Here is a 15,247-nt window from a genome sequence, read left to right on the forward strand (position 1 = left end):
GCGTGCCTGCTCCGGGGAGAGGAGATGCCGGGCTCGGGGCTCAGCTTGGACATCCAGCAGGTCTTGGTGCGTCTCAGGACCGTGAGCTTGCGAGCTCGGCTCTAAGCCCCGGCAAAGCCCTCCTGGGCAGCCGGAGGGAGAAGCAGGTGGTGTGTGCCGCCTCTTTGTTTTGGGAAAGGTTTTCCTAGCTCCTTTGCAGCAGTGATCCCTCCTGCAGCACAAACCAGCGATTCCCGGTGCTGTGGCCACGGAGCCAGGACAGGCTGATGGGGAGGGCCTGGAGCTGGGAACGCAACGGCAGGAGATAAGGGGGCTGCGTCATGGGAAACCGGCCTCGGCAGACCGGCTGCCCAAACCGGCCGCAGGACGCGAGGAGATAAGGATAAGGTCACCCCATCCCTGGGAGAGCTCAGTGGCAGGAGGCTCGATCTGCAGGAGGCCGAATAAATCTCTGAGCTGCCGAGGAAGCCGCAGGGGCTCTGCCGGCACCACCGGCCCTTGGCAAGGCAGGGGCGTGGGCCGAGCAGTTTCTGAGCCCCGGTTCACACCCCACCGGGACCGGGCTGGGCAAGCATGTGGCTCCTCGCAGGGCACCCATTCCCATCCCGTCCCAGAGGATTTAATTTCCTAAAATGGAAGCAAAAGCCGAACTGATTTATTTTGGTTGGCAGCATGCGGAGCAGGGTAAATAATCCACAAGAAGCTCCAGAGCTGTCCAGACACACCAGGCATCTCCAGAGGCCCGGTTTCTTCTCCTAGAAGAACTGGGTTGCTCCTATTTTCTGACTCCCCCACTCCCACGGCAGGAGCTGGCTTGTGCCTGGGCAGAGCGGTGGCCAATGACCGTCTCCCAAAGCTGTGTCCAGCTCTGCTCTGGGCAAGCATCACTCTTGCATCCACGTGTGCCCATGGCTCGGGACACGCTGGCTTGCCCCACAGAGATGCGCTTGACGTCTCTGGCTTGCTCCCAGCACACTGTTAGATCGTGCCGTGGGGCCCTGGGGTGGCCACAGAGACCCTTTTGTTGGCTGATGGGGATGTTTGTGCCTTCCAGCTGCTCTGGGAGCCTCTCCGCACAGCTCTGAGCCATGTGTGTGCCACGGGCGCGCGGGAGCTCAGCCTGGTTTCCTCCAGCATCCTCTCCCTCAGTCCCCCCTCGCCGCCGTCCTCCCCGCGGCCCCTCCCGGCGCCGTGCAGCTCTCCAGGCTCTCCCGTGGCAGCTGGTTCTTATTCCTGCAGATTATCTGTCTGGGTTCGCACAGGGGGGGTTGATATAACACTTCTGGGTGGTTTTCCTTCCCAGAGCCCTCCGGAGCATCCCCAGGTTCCCTGAGGTTTTCTCGCTATTTCTCACATAAACCCATTTCCCTTCAGCACAAGTCAGTCCCTTTCCCCCCAGAGAATACCCTGTAACCATCTAAGTGTTTCTCTGCTAAAGTCGAGGTTGTTTGGGGTTTTTCATGTATCTTTTTGGGAGTTTCTCTTCCACTGGGGATTTTGCTTTGTTGCGGTTTTGGTCTCCACTTGCAAAAGCAAATCTCAGCAGCTTTATTTTGGATGTCTCCAAAGAGGAGCTTTTGCCAGACGATGGCCGTGGGGACAGAGAAGCAAAAACTCTTTCTTTTTCTCTAATGAAAGAACCTGGTGTCATAGAGACATTACACTCCAGCTGACCAGACGGCCTTTCTGTCCCTTTTAAATCAAAAGCTGGGAAGTTCAGCAGGAGCTCCTGGCCATAAACTGGCAGGGCCACCCCTGGGAGCAGGTCGAGATGTCCCTGGAGCTCTGCCCGCTGCTGTGGGGGGAAAGGGAGGAGACAGCTGGGGACAAAGCACTGCCAGTGGGGCGTTACGGCATCGTGGTTTGGCTACTGCTGCCCGTGCCCATCTCGGGAGGGGACCGGGGGTGCTCTAAGGCTCAAGCCCGGTGACCCCACCAGCAGCAGGGACCCTCCCGGGTGGACGCTGTGTGTGACCATGGGGTTGAGCATCATCAACCCCTTCATGGAGCTGCAGCTGCCTCTGGGCACCGCAACATCTCGTAGCCACAAATCCCTCCCTTGAATTACGGGCTGTAGCTGGGGGGAAAAGGAGACTTTTCTCCTATTTGTGTTTTTCTGTTGGTCTTTAAACCCAGCTGCAAACCTGCTGGTAATTAAGGGCCATCTTGCCATTGGGGGGATGTGCTGAAGTGCAGCCTCCTGCTCCCAGCCAGATGCTCCGCAGCAACCCGATCCTGGAGGAGAGGCATATTTCCTCTTAAATTTCTTGTTTCGTATTGCAACAAAAAGCTTCCTATCCGAGGTGGTCTTGGAAACCTCTCCTTATTAAAAGACCTCCTTGAAACGTATTTTAGCAGCTGAGGAGGGTGGTTATGAAGCACAGAAAGCCTGCAGAAGGGCTCATTAAAATAATAAATTACAACTAATTAGAATAAATCAAGCTAAATCATCTCCAGTGTGAAGGTAAAATGAGGTGTGAGTGAGTGTTTTTAATAAGGCTGGTGCTAATCCCAGGCTCCTCTTTAAAGTGATGGTGAGTCCTGCTGCAGCGATGATCCTGTGGCTGGGACCAGGGTGGAAAACAGACCCAGACAAAGGCAAGGGGAAAGCAGAGCTAATGGGATTTGTGATTGTTTCCCAATCTGAGCTACCCGTTGCTGATTGCGGTGGGTTTGGGGGTAGCGCAGCATCCGCAGTGGCTTGTGGAGGGGCAGGTGCAGGTCGAGCGCTTGGGTTTGCTCACTTTGGGTTTTTTCCCCTCTTTAATTTGCGATCCACAAAGTGGCTGTGGGGTTTTGTTCCTCTCTGTCATATCACTTCATCACGCGCAGGCACAGCTAAATGACTCCTCCGCATAATTAGCGGTGAGATCATTGCGACTGCCTTGGCTCGGAGTCATTTCTCCTCCGGTCTCTAAAGAGCTGCTCAAAACAAGGGAGAGGAGGGAGGTGGGGGGGAGGCAGCAGGACAGGCATCCAGGCACCCCCAGAGGTTGGTGGTGGAGGGGGACACCTTGGACCCCTGCTCCTGCACCACCTAAGGGAGGTTTGGAAGATCTCGTTGTCCTCCTTGATGATATTAACACTTGAGCCAAAGGTCCCAGGGAGCAGAGACCAGCAGCACCAGCCTGACCCACACTGAGGATGGGGCTCACCACCGGTGGGGCGCTGGGGAAAACCACCTGCATTAAATGCCTGTGCAGGACATCATTGACCCCAAGGTCTTTGAGCTGCCAAAGCAAAAGGTTTCCTGCTGAAATGAGTGAATCACTTCTGAAAGTGCCTGGAAGTGGGCTCAGCTCTTGGGAACGCGGAACCCAGAGCCAGCACGGCGCTGGTGCCACAGCCGGGGCCAGCAGCGATGCTGCGGTGACACCACGGCTTGAGGCTTCCCGGCTGCTGCTTCCCTCCAAGGGATGAGCCCTACTGCCAATGCTGGAGAAATGTATTAGTTTCATTAAGCTTAAATGATTAGCTTCAGGCCTTGATAATGATACTTAATGGATCTAATAATTTTTTGGCGATTATGCTGTTGTATACAGTGGTGTATATCATTAATAACCTTCTTTAAACCTCCTTGCTTTCACTGTCACTAATTACATTCAAGCCCTTTTTATGCTAAGCCCAATTAGCTGCCTATCAAGAGGCTTTACCCCATGAAGAATGCCCGGCTGTGTCGGGAGGCAGATGCTGATGTCTTGGGTTACTGGTCAGGAGGATGCTTGGATCTGGCTGCAGGAGCTGCTGGCCGGACCCTGCAGGGTGGTCAGGGTAGCTGTGGTGGGTGCTGCTCTGCAGGAGGTGGTGGAAAAGCCTCGGGGCAGCTCAGCTCTGCTCAAAACCCCTTTCCCAGTCACCCCCTGAGTTTGCAGGGGGGTTAACACCAGCCAGGGCCGTCCCACATCCCAGGTTTTATCACCTTTTGGTGTCTAAAGGGAGATGATGGACAGTAGGGTGATAAGGAAAGCATCGAGGATTCAGTTTTTCCCCAGGGGAGGTGCACCTAAGTCCAGGACTCACCTGTTACTGCTACACCAAACCTGTGTGGTCCCTGCGCTGGATGTGGCACCCGAGTGGAAGAAGGAGCATCACCACCATCTCCAAACTCTCCCTGAAACTTGCCGTCACCCTTGGGAGGAGTGACCAGGCTCGGCTGCTTCTCTGCTCCTCCCTGCCCGCGCCTCCTTCCCGTCCCCCTGCCAGCTGATTAATCCATTAGGATTAACCTCTCTCTAACTCCTTGATTAGCTGCATTTTAAAACTCCATTTGTTTTCCTTTTTACATCAAGCCGGAGACAAAAAAAGAGCCCAATTTGCAGCGATACTGATTTACTGCAATTTCTGAAGATCAGGGCGAATGCCGGGGAGGCGTGCTCGGCATTTCAACTCCTCCCTGGAGAGCTGCGAGAGGCTCCCTCCGGCAGGAGCCAGCTTTGGGGAGAACACCACAGAACCAGCACCCAGCCGAGTTCCCAGGGCTGGCTTCTGATGGTGTCAGGGCAAACCTGGAAGATGCATCTGATATTTCAAGGACTGAAAATGTCCCGCTCTGTACCTTGGGGAAACTGAGGCCCCCGTGAAGCGATGTGCATGGGGTAGCAAGGCTGATCCTCAGCCCTTAGATGGCTTTTTGGTCCCTCAGGGACATCCATTTCTCTGCTGGAAATGTCCTTGACTTCCTTGAACTGTGCATGGCAGGAATTTCTCAAGACTTGGACTCTTGCTGTAAGATGACACAGGGCGGTAACATCATGGTTTGGCCTCATCTGGACCTGATTTGCCAGGTGTAGACCCAGTCCTGGGTTTACCCACCCTGAGTTTAGCCCATGACCTGGGTGAGATGTCAGACCCCTCCAGAGCCTGAGGGGTGTTTGACGGCAAAAGCTTTGCCCTTCTGTGCTTGGCGCGGTGTCGGCTCCTGCGTTGCCCGTGGAGCAGCCACCTTCCTCTGCTGTGCCAGAGCCACGTGGGAAAAAGCATTAAGGTCTTCAAAAACAAGCAAACCCATGGGATTTAAAACAAAATCTTTACCGTTTCTAAATGCTTGTCTTTTCCCTTCCCAGTGTGTCTCCTGGGAAGGAGTGACTCCCTCTCCATGCCCAGCCTGGGGTTGCCCCAAAACCCCAGCGATCGTGGCCGATGACGGTGACTGTGCACCCCATTGCTGCGGCTGGGGATGCTGAAACACAGCGGGTGACGGGGACGTGTTGGGTTGAGCTGAGCTGCACAGTGGTGACATTTCCATGGTGGGAGCTCTTTGGACCTCCTTGGGGAAGGATCAGTGTTCTTCTGGCTTTAACCCCGGCTCCGTGCCCTGTGGCTTCACCCCTTGCAGGGGAAATGGGCACAGCCCTGCCAGCACACCCGGCCGGTCACCGCGTGTCCCATCCCTCGCTGGGCACAGGTCATCCCCTTGATGAACCGGCTGCTCCGGAGTTACTCCTGCTGTATTGATGTGGTCATTAAGCTTTAAGGCAACTAACACTAACCACCCGCTGACCTGCACTAACCCTTCCATTCATTCTTCAGTCACTTCCTCTGGCTGTGAATCAATGTCTGAGCCCGGGCGCTTTCGGAGGCACGGGGACACTGCCTCTGCCGAGGAGGGACAGGGACAAACAGCTTTGACAGGGCTGGAGAAATCGGCTGAGCTGTGCATTGCTGGTGATGGGAGTTTGCCCCATGATTAGGGGATCCGCTCGTGCGGGCAGGGGTTGTTGCTCTGGTCCGGAGCTCAGCAAAGCTAAGGCTTAGTGCTGGGGGCTGGGGTGTCCCCCTCACCTGGCCGAGGGCTGGGAGTCTCCCCTGGGGCTGGGACGCTGAAGGGGATGCCTCGTGCTGGCACCAAAGCCCCTCTCCTCTGGAGCTGTACTTTGGGGCTGGCTGCGTGCAGGGAGCAGCTTTCCCTGCCGTGGTTTGGGGGGGTCCAAGAAGGGCTGAGTCCAGCAGGGACATCGCTAGAGCCCTTCTCTCTTGCCAGGCTGCCCGCTTGCAGGACGTTTATATGATTGTTAGAGATTTCTCTGAGGTTTTGGAGTAGCTCAACGTGTTTCTAAGCTATTTGGGGGCGCATGAGCGGGAAATACGTGTCACAGAGACATGTTCAAAGCTCTGCAAGGGAATCTTCTTCCCGTTCCTGCAGCAAAACAAGGCACAGCCAAGCGCAGGGCTTTGCCTCGCAGGACTGCGGCGCCCGAAGCTGGGCTCCCCTGCACAGGCAGTGTTGGAACAGGAAAAGTCTCTCGGGAGCCGTCTGTGAGCTGTCAAAATATATTATAAGCTGCAGTTGAGGTTTAAAACGCTTCACACTGATGCACAATTTAGGGGAAGCATCTTGCATTTCCATAGCTGTACAACAAGATTTTCTGAAATTGCAATGATATGAGAAAATGTCTTTTAAAGTGGCACCCAGATGGCAGGGGGAAATTGTGCTGTTTGAAGTCTCTTCAGATAAATTGAAGCTAAAGGGATGTTAAACATTTTATAGGGTTCCCCCCCCCCCCCGCCCCCAGCTTTCACCACCTGCTACTGAAACGACACAAGAGGAGTCATCAAACAGAGCAAGTGAGATCCTTACGGTGCGCCGCTTAGGAAACGGCCTCATCTCAACCCTGTGTCTGATGCCAATTAACACCGAGAGATCCCAAACCCGGCAGGGTCAGGTCTGGGCTCCTCGCCCACTCCTCCACAGGGGTTGGGATGCACGTGGGGAGCAGGAGGGCTTGCAGGATTGGGGTTCCCGGGGGCCTTTGCATGACCATGGCGTGAGCCCAGGGCGATAGGGAGCAGCTGTTGGACCTGGCGGAGGGACGGCCCTGTGGGTGCAGGTGAGGTGCTGCTCCTCAGAGCTGTATTTCTCCTTGGAAAGCCACCTGCCATGGGACGCACAGACCCCCAAAGGCAAGAATGGAGCCTTTGGCTACAAACCACCCTAACGCCAGCCATCCCCGGAGTGGCACTGCTTGAGGGACAGGCTCCGTCCCCGTGGCTTCCAGCCGATGCCACAGAGCGTCCCCGGCATCGCTCTGCGGGGCAGCAGGCACTGCCCTCACAGGTTGTTTTTGATTTTTCTTTTTCCCCCTCCTTGGCATTCACAAGTGAGGAGCATTTTTGCTCCTGCGCTCAATATGTCGCTTTGTCTTGTAGTGGCTGCCAGGTTTTAGAAAGCTGGCAACTCGCAAATGCACCGAGAGGACAAATGCCAATAGTCACGCACCCGCCTTTACTCAAGGAAGAAGAACTGGGCTTTGTGGCTTTTTGCTTTTTGTTTTTTGTTTTGAAAGTAAAATTAGTGTGTTTACCCGGTCGTTTACTTAAGCTGTTAGTCATGGCAAATGAAACGTGCGCGGGCTGGTTTGTCTCCTCTGACGGGTCTCGCTTCCCCGGGGTGGGCTGGGGTGCTCGGGGTGAGCAGTAGCAGCAAATATGCAAGCCTTGGTTGTGTTGCTTCCCGGGAAGGTGAGCTGGGGATGACGGGAGAGCAGCCCCGGGGTTCCCAGGAAGCCTTTCCCCTGTCCATACCTCCTTCCCGACTCGTGCCAGCGAACACGGATAGGGTGAGCAGCCGCGGTGCCTAGCAGCATCTGCACCCAGGGTCCCCTGACCCTCTGCTGGGTCAGAAACTGCCGCTTCAGCCCCATCCAAGGCTGGGCCGCGTGGGGCACTGCCCCTTCAGCCCGCCTCCGGGCAAGCTGCTTTTACATACACTTTTTATTATTATTTCCACTGTTGTCAGATTCATTACAGCGGATGGGTCCATCCAGCAGGCAGGGGGATGCTCCCCCATGGGAGAGATATCTTCACACTTAATGCAAAATGGAAGTCGCTGGCGGGGTGTGTTACTGTGTCTTTTCCAGTGTAGCTGGGATCTGGCTTAAGTTTTGGGAGAAGAGATCCTGGGCGAGATCCCAGCAGTTATTTCAGTGGACCGAGCCCGCAGGGAGCACCTGCTCGCCAGCAGCATGGGCTTCCCGACACCCAGCAGAGCTGCAGAAAGCCGTGAGGGCTGGGGCTAGGTATTTTTAAACAACCTTGGCCGGGCAGGCTCTGCCAGAGCAGTGCCTTTTCTTGTTATCTATTCCTGCAATTACAGAATGACTCAGTGACAGCTATCCCGCGGTTAAACGCAAGAAGCTTCCTGCAGGTACGATGCGTGTAACACGCAGCAGTGCTTTCTGGTACGACACGGCACTGTCTCCTGTTATCACAGCTTGAGATGTTCAGCAAATAATCTGAATCTTTCCTTCAAACGCCAGGCTATTTCGGAGGGGGATAGTCATATTATCTATTATACTTGCGAAAACAGATAACAATAGTAATACCATTTGGTGGAGCACTGTTAATACAACAAGGCTGTCACTTGTCACCAAGAATGCTGTGTGTGGCAGCCTGTTAAAAAGAAAGTCAAAACAAGGCTGGCAGCAGGCAGCCCGAGCGCGTCGCCGGCGCTGCCGGGCTCTGCCGGTGCGATTATGTTTCCCCCGTGCCGGAGCCGGCGAGGATGTTCTGTACTGCTGAGCTATGCCGGCTTGTCTGGTGCAGCCCGTGACGTGCTCCCCGCAAGGCAGCAGCGACGTCCCAGCATGCTGTGGCTTGCAGGGACACCGATAGCACTGCCCCGGGTCTCATGTTCATGAGTTGTCTTGGTTTTTGGCAGAGGTGCTGGATTGAGCGTGCCCTTGCCGCCTGCCCTGCTGCCTCAGCTCCCCTTCTCCCCCATCCACGTGCTGCCGGTCTCACCCCATGGATCCCAAATGTCTATTAGGGTCAGTGGACGCTAAATCCCTTCTATGGGGTGTGCAGGGTGCAGGAGGAGTGGCGGGGGTGTGAGCCCCTCGGCTGTTCACCCCACGGGATGGGCAGATGCTGCGTTGCCCCAATGCCCGGGCACAGACGAACTCCCAGACTGGGCAGCATCGGCTTGTGGCGGGTGGTACCGGGCACGTGTCTTTCTCCTCCTTCTTTCCTTTAAAAAAGATATTTCAAACATAAAAGCAACGTGAAGACAGGCAGCTACACATCTGGAAATGTACCATGAATGTAATAAGGCTGTGAGGAGGTTTCTGTAGGAATTCATCTCCGCTGTATTTGCTCCACAACGAGACATAAATTTTCCAGGGTCACAAAAGTCTCGTTATTTTTTTTCTCTTGAGGGATTTCAGCACTAACCCAGTGTACCCTTCCCCCAGCCGCCACCCCATGTGTCGGGGGCTTCAGACCCTGTGCATAAGCAGAGCCTGCTGCGGGCGGGAGGACGCTCGCTGCATCCCCGAGGAAAGCCACGGCAAACCCCCCCTCCGAGCCCCGACAGCTTCAGCGCTTTCTTTTTATAATGGAATGGAGAACGGAAAGCTCTGCAGAAGTGAAATGTCTCTCTCAAATCATCAGGTTATTTTTATGCGCATCTATATTTTCTTATGTGTGTGTAAATATCTCCCACACACACATAGTTTTATCTCAAGGAGCGAAATAAAAACAGCTGAGGATTGAAAGGGGAGCAGGCGAGGGGGCGGTTGTGCTTTTTGGAAGAATCTCTTCAAGGTTCGGAAGCAGCGAAGCCGTGGTGATAACGTGATCTGACAAAACCTCAGCTTCTCCCAGCCCGCGAGGAGTGGTGTTAATGAAAGAGATCTTAATGACTTTCCCTCTGCGTTTCAATTTATTCCAACACCCCGCAGCCAGGAGCGCAGGCTCAGTGTGGCACTTGGGTAAGTTCTGACAAGCCCCGGGGAGCCGGCTCTGTGTGTGTGTGCGCTGGGAATTGCTGCTCAGAAAATTGTCCCCCCATCCCGCAGATGCTGGGATGGCATGGAGGGATCCCTCGCCTCTCCGGGCTGACAGCAGTGTCCCTCTTGCCCGGCTGCTTTCCCACGCCAAGCCCCGGACCGACTGGGCTCCCCATCCTCTGCTCTGCACGGCCAGGCTGGGCGAGTGGCGGGGGAGACGCTGTGTGACACCGGAGGAGAAGAGGAATGTGCTGCAGCTTGATACAGATGTTGCATAGATTCCTATTTCTTTTTTTTTTTTTCTTTCCCCTTTAAGTAGGACAGCAGCAAGGAGAGATTTCTGAGAGCTCGAGCTCTGCAAAAGGGGGAGGAAATTTCCCCAGGGAATGTGAAACGAGGAGGGTTATGTGATCTGGCAAAGCCGGTGCTACACAACCCTGAGCCCTGCCCGCCCTGGCTTAGGATCTTTTATTGTCATCACTTCTCTCTTTTTTTTTTAAATGATAACAAAAGGAGGATTATGAAGTAGTTTGCTGCACGACGCCATGTGGCTGGATGGTGGCCTGCATGGGACACGGTGATGCTTGTCCAGGCTGGGCCCCTCCGACCCTCGGCAGCGAACGTCTGGAGCGTGTCTGGCAGGTTGGGACACATCCCGTGCCCATCACGGTGTCAGGGCTCCAACTGCACCCGCTGAACTTTGGCCTAAGTGCTGCCCTTATAAATAAAACCATCGCGTCTAATAATACCCGGGCTGCAACCCGCTCCCAGCCAGCCTCTGCCAGCTGCCGTGGCCGGCTGGGGCCGAGCGGCGTCACGAGTCACCGGCACACAGCATTGTGCAAAGTCACCGTCCCCGTCCCGACCACGGGGCACGCAGGTCCCCGCTCCCAGCCGCTCCCTCGGGGGCCTTACGAGGCTGGGCACAGGCAAAGCCGCCTCCTCCTCCACTTTGGGAAATTGCTAGGAGGATTTCCAAATGCCTCCGCTTGGCAGCTAATCCTCACCGTTCCGGTAACGTGCTGGAAGTCAATCCGAAGAAAGTTCAAGGCTTGCATCCCTAAGATTGCATCGCTGGTCGCCCTCCTTCCGTACAGCATCTCCCGGCTGATGCCCGATCTAATTCCCAGCGAGGCTGATACTGGATGCAGGTGGGAGATGCTATGTCGAGGAAAGCTGAGTAAATTATCGTTATTTTTTTTCTGCAACCTTCCCGGCTCCTGCAACACCCATGCTGCGACCTGCCACGGTTGGCACAGGGACTCGGGCAACCCCCAAATGGCTTCTGCAAATATTTGTGCCTTCGGTGCTCCGTGCAGGGGCCTGTGTGCCGGGGCAGTTCACGGGTAACGTCTGGCAAAGGCACGTCATTTTTTAAAGCCAGCTCCAGGGGGTTGGCAATGTCCCATCAACTTCTTGCTGAGCAAGTTCCTGGCAGCCACAGAGGCGGGACGGCACGGTGAGGGGCAGCGTGGCCTTTGGCGGCAGAGCATTGCCCTGCTCGGTGTTTGGGGCACAGATTGGCTCAGTGCACTGATTGCCAGAGCCGCTCTGGTTGCTGTCACCGGGGTCAGACCGTGACCGAGCTGCCGGGTGCAGTCTCGGTGGTGGGCTCTCCCAAAGGGTGGTGGGAGCCCTCACCTCTGTAGCAAAGCTGTTGGCAGCACAAATTTAAGCTAATTGGGGTGGCTTTTTTGCAAAACCCACTTTCTCAGCAGCATGTCCTCCCACGGCAGGGGAGGGAGGCAGGCAGCAGGCGGGTTTCGGCTGTTTTGGTGGGATGCAGCAGCCCCTCTCCCCTCCTCGCCCATGTTGCATCAGCGCCGTGAAGGCACTTCTCACTTAAATGGTGCGTGCCCACAGCTCCTCTGAGTCACGCTGTTAGCAGAGAGCTCGTAATTCTTCACTTTTTCAAGTACAAATGTCTTTGGAAAAGGGCATTAAATAATAACTTGACTGAGGTCCCGGCGGTGACTAATTCCCGTGGTACGTCCCGCTCCAGCACCAATCCTGCTGAGCTCACTGCGTGCTGAGGGGCTCGCACGGATCCTCGCAGGTGAAGGAGCAAAGAAAAAGCTGCAGGTTGCATGAGAACTCAAAAGGGACAGGCATGGGCTGTGGCGGTGGCACGGTGGGGACAAACCCCACTGGGTGCCAGCATTCCCTAGGGAGCGCTTTGGTGTGAGCTGTGCTCTCGGTCCAAAGCAGGGATACAGACCAAAGCGTGAGGTGTATCAAAACTTAAAGCTTCTGCCCAGAAGTTGCTGGAAGGATTTGAGGAAGGGGGAAATCACTTTCCATAGAAGACCTGGGAGGGGATTTTTTCTGCCCCAGCCAGGGTGTTCCCTATTGAGGAGGCAGCAGCTCAGAGGACTCAAACAAGGCGATTGTGAATCTGTCTTTGTAAACATGCTGCCTCCCAGCAAGTAAAAGCTGGCAAACCCAGAGCACTGCTAAACAATTAACCCTCCCCAGCACACCTCCCAGGCGAGCCTGGAATACCGTACACCCAAACCACGTGAAAACCCCCGGGATGTGGCAGCAATGCTGGGGAGAACCTGGAAACCCCTGGGACCCCTGCTGCCGAAACATGGCCCCCAGGAAACCTTCCCCACTAGTACCTCTGGCTTGGAGGAGATGGATAAGCGCTAAGTCGGTTTCTTCTCCCAAGGAGCAGGTGATAGAACAAGAGGAAATGGCCTCAAGTTCCTCCAGGGGAGGTTTAGATTGGATGATGATGAGGGGACTGGAACAACTCTCTTATGAAGAAAGGCTGAAGGATTTGGGTCTTTTTCAGTCTGGGAAAAAGAACACTGAGGGGGGATCTTATCAACGCTTATAAATACTTAAATACAGTCTTTTTTTAGTGGTGCCTAGTGACAGGACAAGAGGTAATGGGCACAAACTTGGACATAGGAAGTTCCACCTAAACACGAGGAGGAACATCTTTACCCTGAGGGTGGCAGAGCCCTGGCACAGGCTGCCCAGAGAGGTGGGGGAGTCTCCGTCTCTGGAGACATTCCAAACCCGCCTGAACGTGTTCCTGTGCAACCTGCTCTGGGTGACCCTGCTCTGGCAGGGGGTTGGACGGGGTGATCTCCAGAGGTCCCATCCAACCCCTATCATTCTGTGATTAGGAAAAATTTCTACACCGAAAGGGCTATCAAGCATTGGAACAGGCTGCCTAGGGAAGTGGTGGAATCGCCATCCCTGGCGGTATTTAAAAGACGTGGTGCTGAGGGACATGGTTTATGTCAGTGTTAGGTTGATGGTTGGACTCGATGATCTGAAAGGTCCCTTCCAACCTAGACAATTCTATGATTTTATGATCTCCCCAGGGCCAGGACAGGACACCGACCTTGCTGTGCAGCCCGTGCCGAGTGCTGCTGCTGCTCTGTGCCGGACGGCTCTGCATGGCCGTGCCGGCCACCTCTGCCAAACAACCCCTGGCTTTGCTTGCTGCTTGGGTACCAGCTGAAAACACGACATTTGTAGGGGACTTTTGCAAGATGAAGCATCTCTTGTCCCAAGCTTTGCTCTCCCCTTCTTTACCTCGAAAGCCCTGGGAGCTGCGGAGCAGGAGGCAGCCTGTGTGCGGTGCCGATGAAACGGCCGCAGGACTGGGCATAACTAATTAGCACCTCTATAAAATGACATCTATTTCCACAGATGGGAAGCTGCTTCCCCTTTTTATGGCTGCTTCAGTTAATTAGTTATCTCGGAGGTTGCATTTGCATTCCCAGCTTTGTGAAATACCCTTTTGTTAACTACTTTTCATATACTTTTATGAAGTCGGCCACTGAAACGGGCTCATTTATCTCAGCAGTGACAGGCGGAGAGGCTTGCCCAGAGCTGCGTGCCAGATGCCGGGATTGTAAAATAATGTTTGGCTTGTCTGGTGTTTGGAAAGAAGACAAAAGGTGCGGGGCTGCGAGAGCACAAGTCCCAGGCTGCTAAAGCCAAGGTCTGGATCTTGACAACTTTGATAAAAATGTCCAATCTGTTGCTTTTGGGCAGATTGTGGGAGCTGGGGGGGTGTGATGCTCTTGTTGCCAACCCTGGCTTTGGACATCTCCATCCTTATCCGATGGGAGCGGGGCGTGAGCATCCAACTTCCCTGAGCTTTATCTGCTGCATCCCCACTCCAGCAGCGCTGGGGGAGGTGTGTGTGTGTCCCCATGGGCAGGGAAGGCTCCTGGGGACGCCCCCACTGCGCCGGCCAGCGCAGTGGGGGGGTCCCCAGGAGCCTTCCCTGCCCATGGGAATCCTGGGGACACCCCAGAGCCACTGCTCCAGCTGAGCCTCCTCCAGCCACGCCGCACATTTCCCCTCCACTAAGCGAGATCACGAGCAACGGCAGCGCTAATCGATCGCCGTCCTTATTGCGAGGAAAGGTTTGCAAAGTCAATGGTTTTCCCCTGTCGCACAAGCAAGCAGGGCTCCTGTTGGTCGGCGGTTTTTCAGGCACGTTTCGGCCCTAAAGAGCGGAAAATGCTGGATAACTGCGAAGTACGACGCAAGGCTTTGCAAACGCTCGAAGTAACCCAGCACGTTTTGGAGGGGGAAACCTTCCCGGGTCACCTGCTTGTGTTTAAGGACGGTGCGAGATGCCCATGGGTGTTACTGCAGGTGATATTTCCACTTACCTTCCCCTTGCACCCTTGCTCAGGGTGCTGCTCACCTCCCAGTGCTGCATGAATGTTGCTAAATGCCTAAAATCCAGCAGGGGAATTGGGTGTGCGGTGCCAGATTTGTGCTTTCAGCAGGTTTTGGTGCTTTATGCATTGCGGTCAGCACACCAAGCCTATGAAACCCTATGCCAGGGGGCACAGCTGGGTTGGCTTGGCTGTCCCGGAACATTTTCCAGGGACCCCAAGGGATGTTATGTTGAAAAAAGGGAATCCTGCCATTGCTTCAGCCATCCCTCTGGTCCAGGAGAGGGTTTTTTGGTAACAAGAAACCATACCTTTAAACTCAAATGTTGAAAATTCAGAGCACAGCCCAATTACTGGGGAGGAAAGAATGCCCCAAAATACGTAAATTTCTTTATTTTCTGCATCACTGAGTCTGTATTGGCCTGTTAGTTGACGCTCCTGAAGGTATCCGCTGGGATGCAACTATTATACATCCGAACTGTCACAAATGGAAACGTCGCTTTGAAAGACAAAGGGTAATTTATTGAGAAAAGGGTGTCATTTAGGTGGAAGGATGGAAGGAAGAGAGACAGTTGCTGCAGAACTGCCAAGAGAGAATATCAGATCCGCTGATAGTCAGGGAACAGCTTTGAATTTCCAAGGCTGCCCTTGAGGGATAAGAAAAGAAAAGCTAAGGACAAAAAAAAAAAAAAAAAAAAGTCTTAAATACAGTGACAGCAGAAACTTGAAGGATCGCAGTGAAAAATGTGACTTTCTCCTCTGTAACAATAACTGAGGAAAAGATAGAAATGTAATTTGTAAAAGCTGTTAAATTGCCACCAAAAATTGTAAGCTGGATGGAGAAATGACACAGAAGGAAAAAAGAGA

Source organism: Larus michahellis, chromosome 13, assembly GCF_964199755.1.
Source record: "Larus michahellis chromosome 13, bLarMic1.1, whole genome shotgun sequence".
Classification (NCBI taxonomy): domain Eukaryota; kingdom Metazoa; phylum Chordata; class Aves; order Charadriiformes; family Laridae; genus Larus; species Larus michahellis.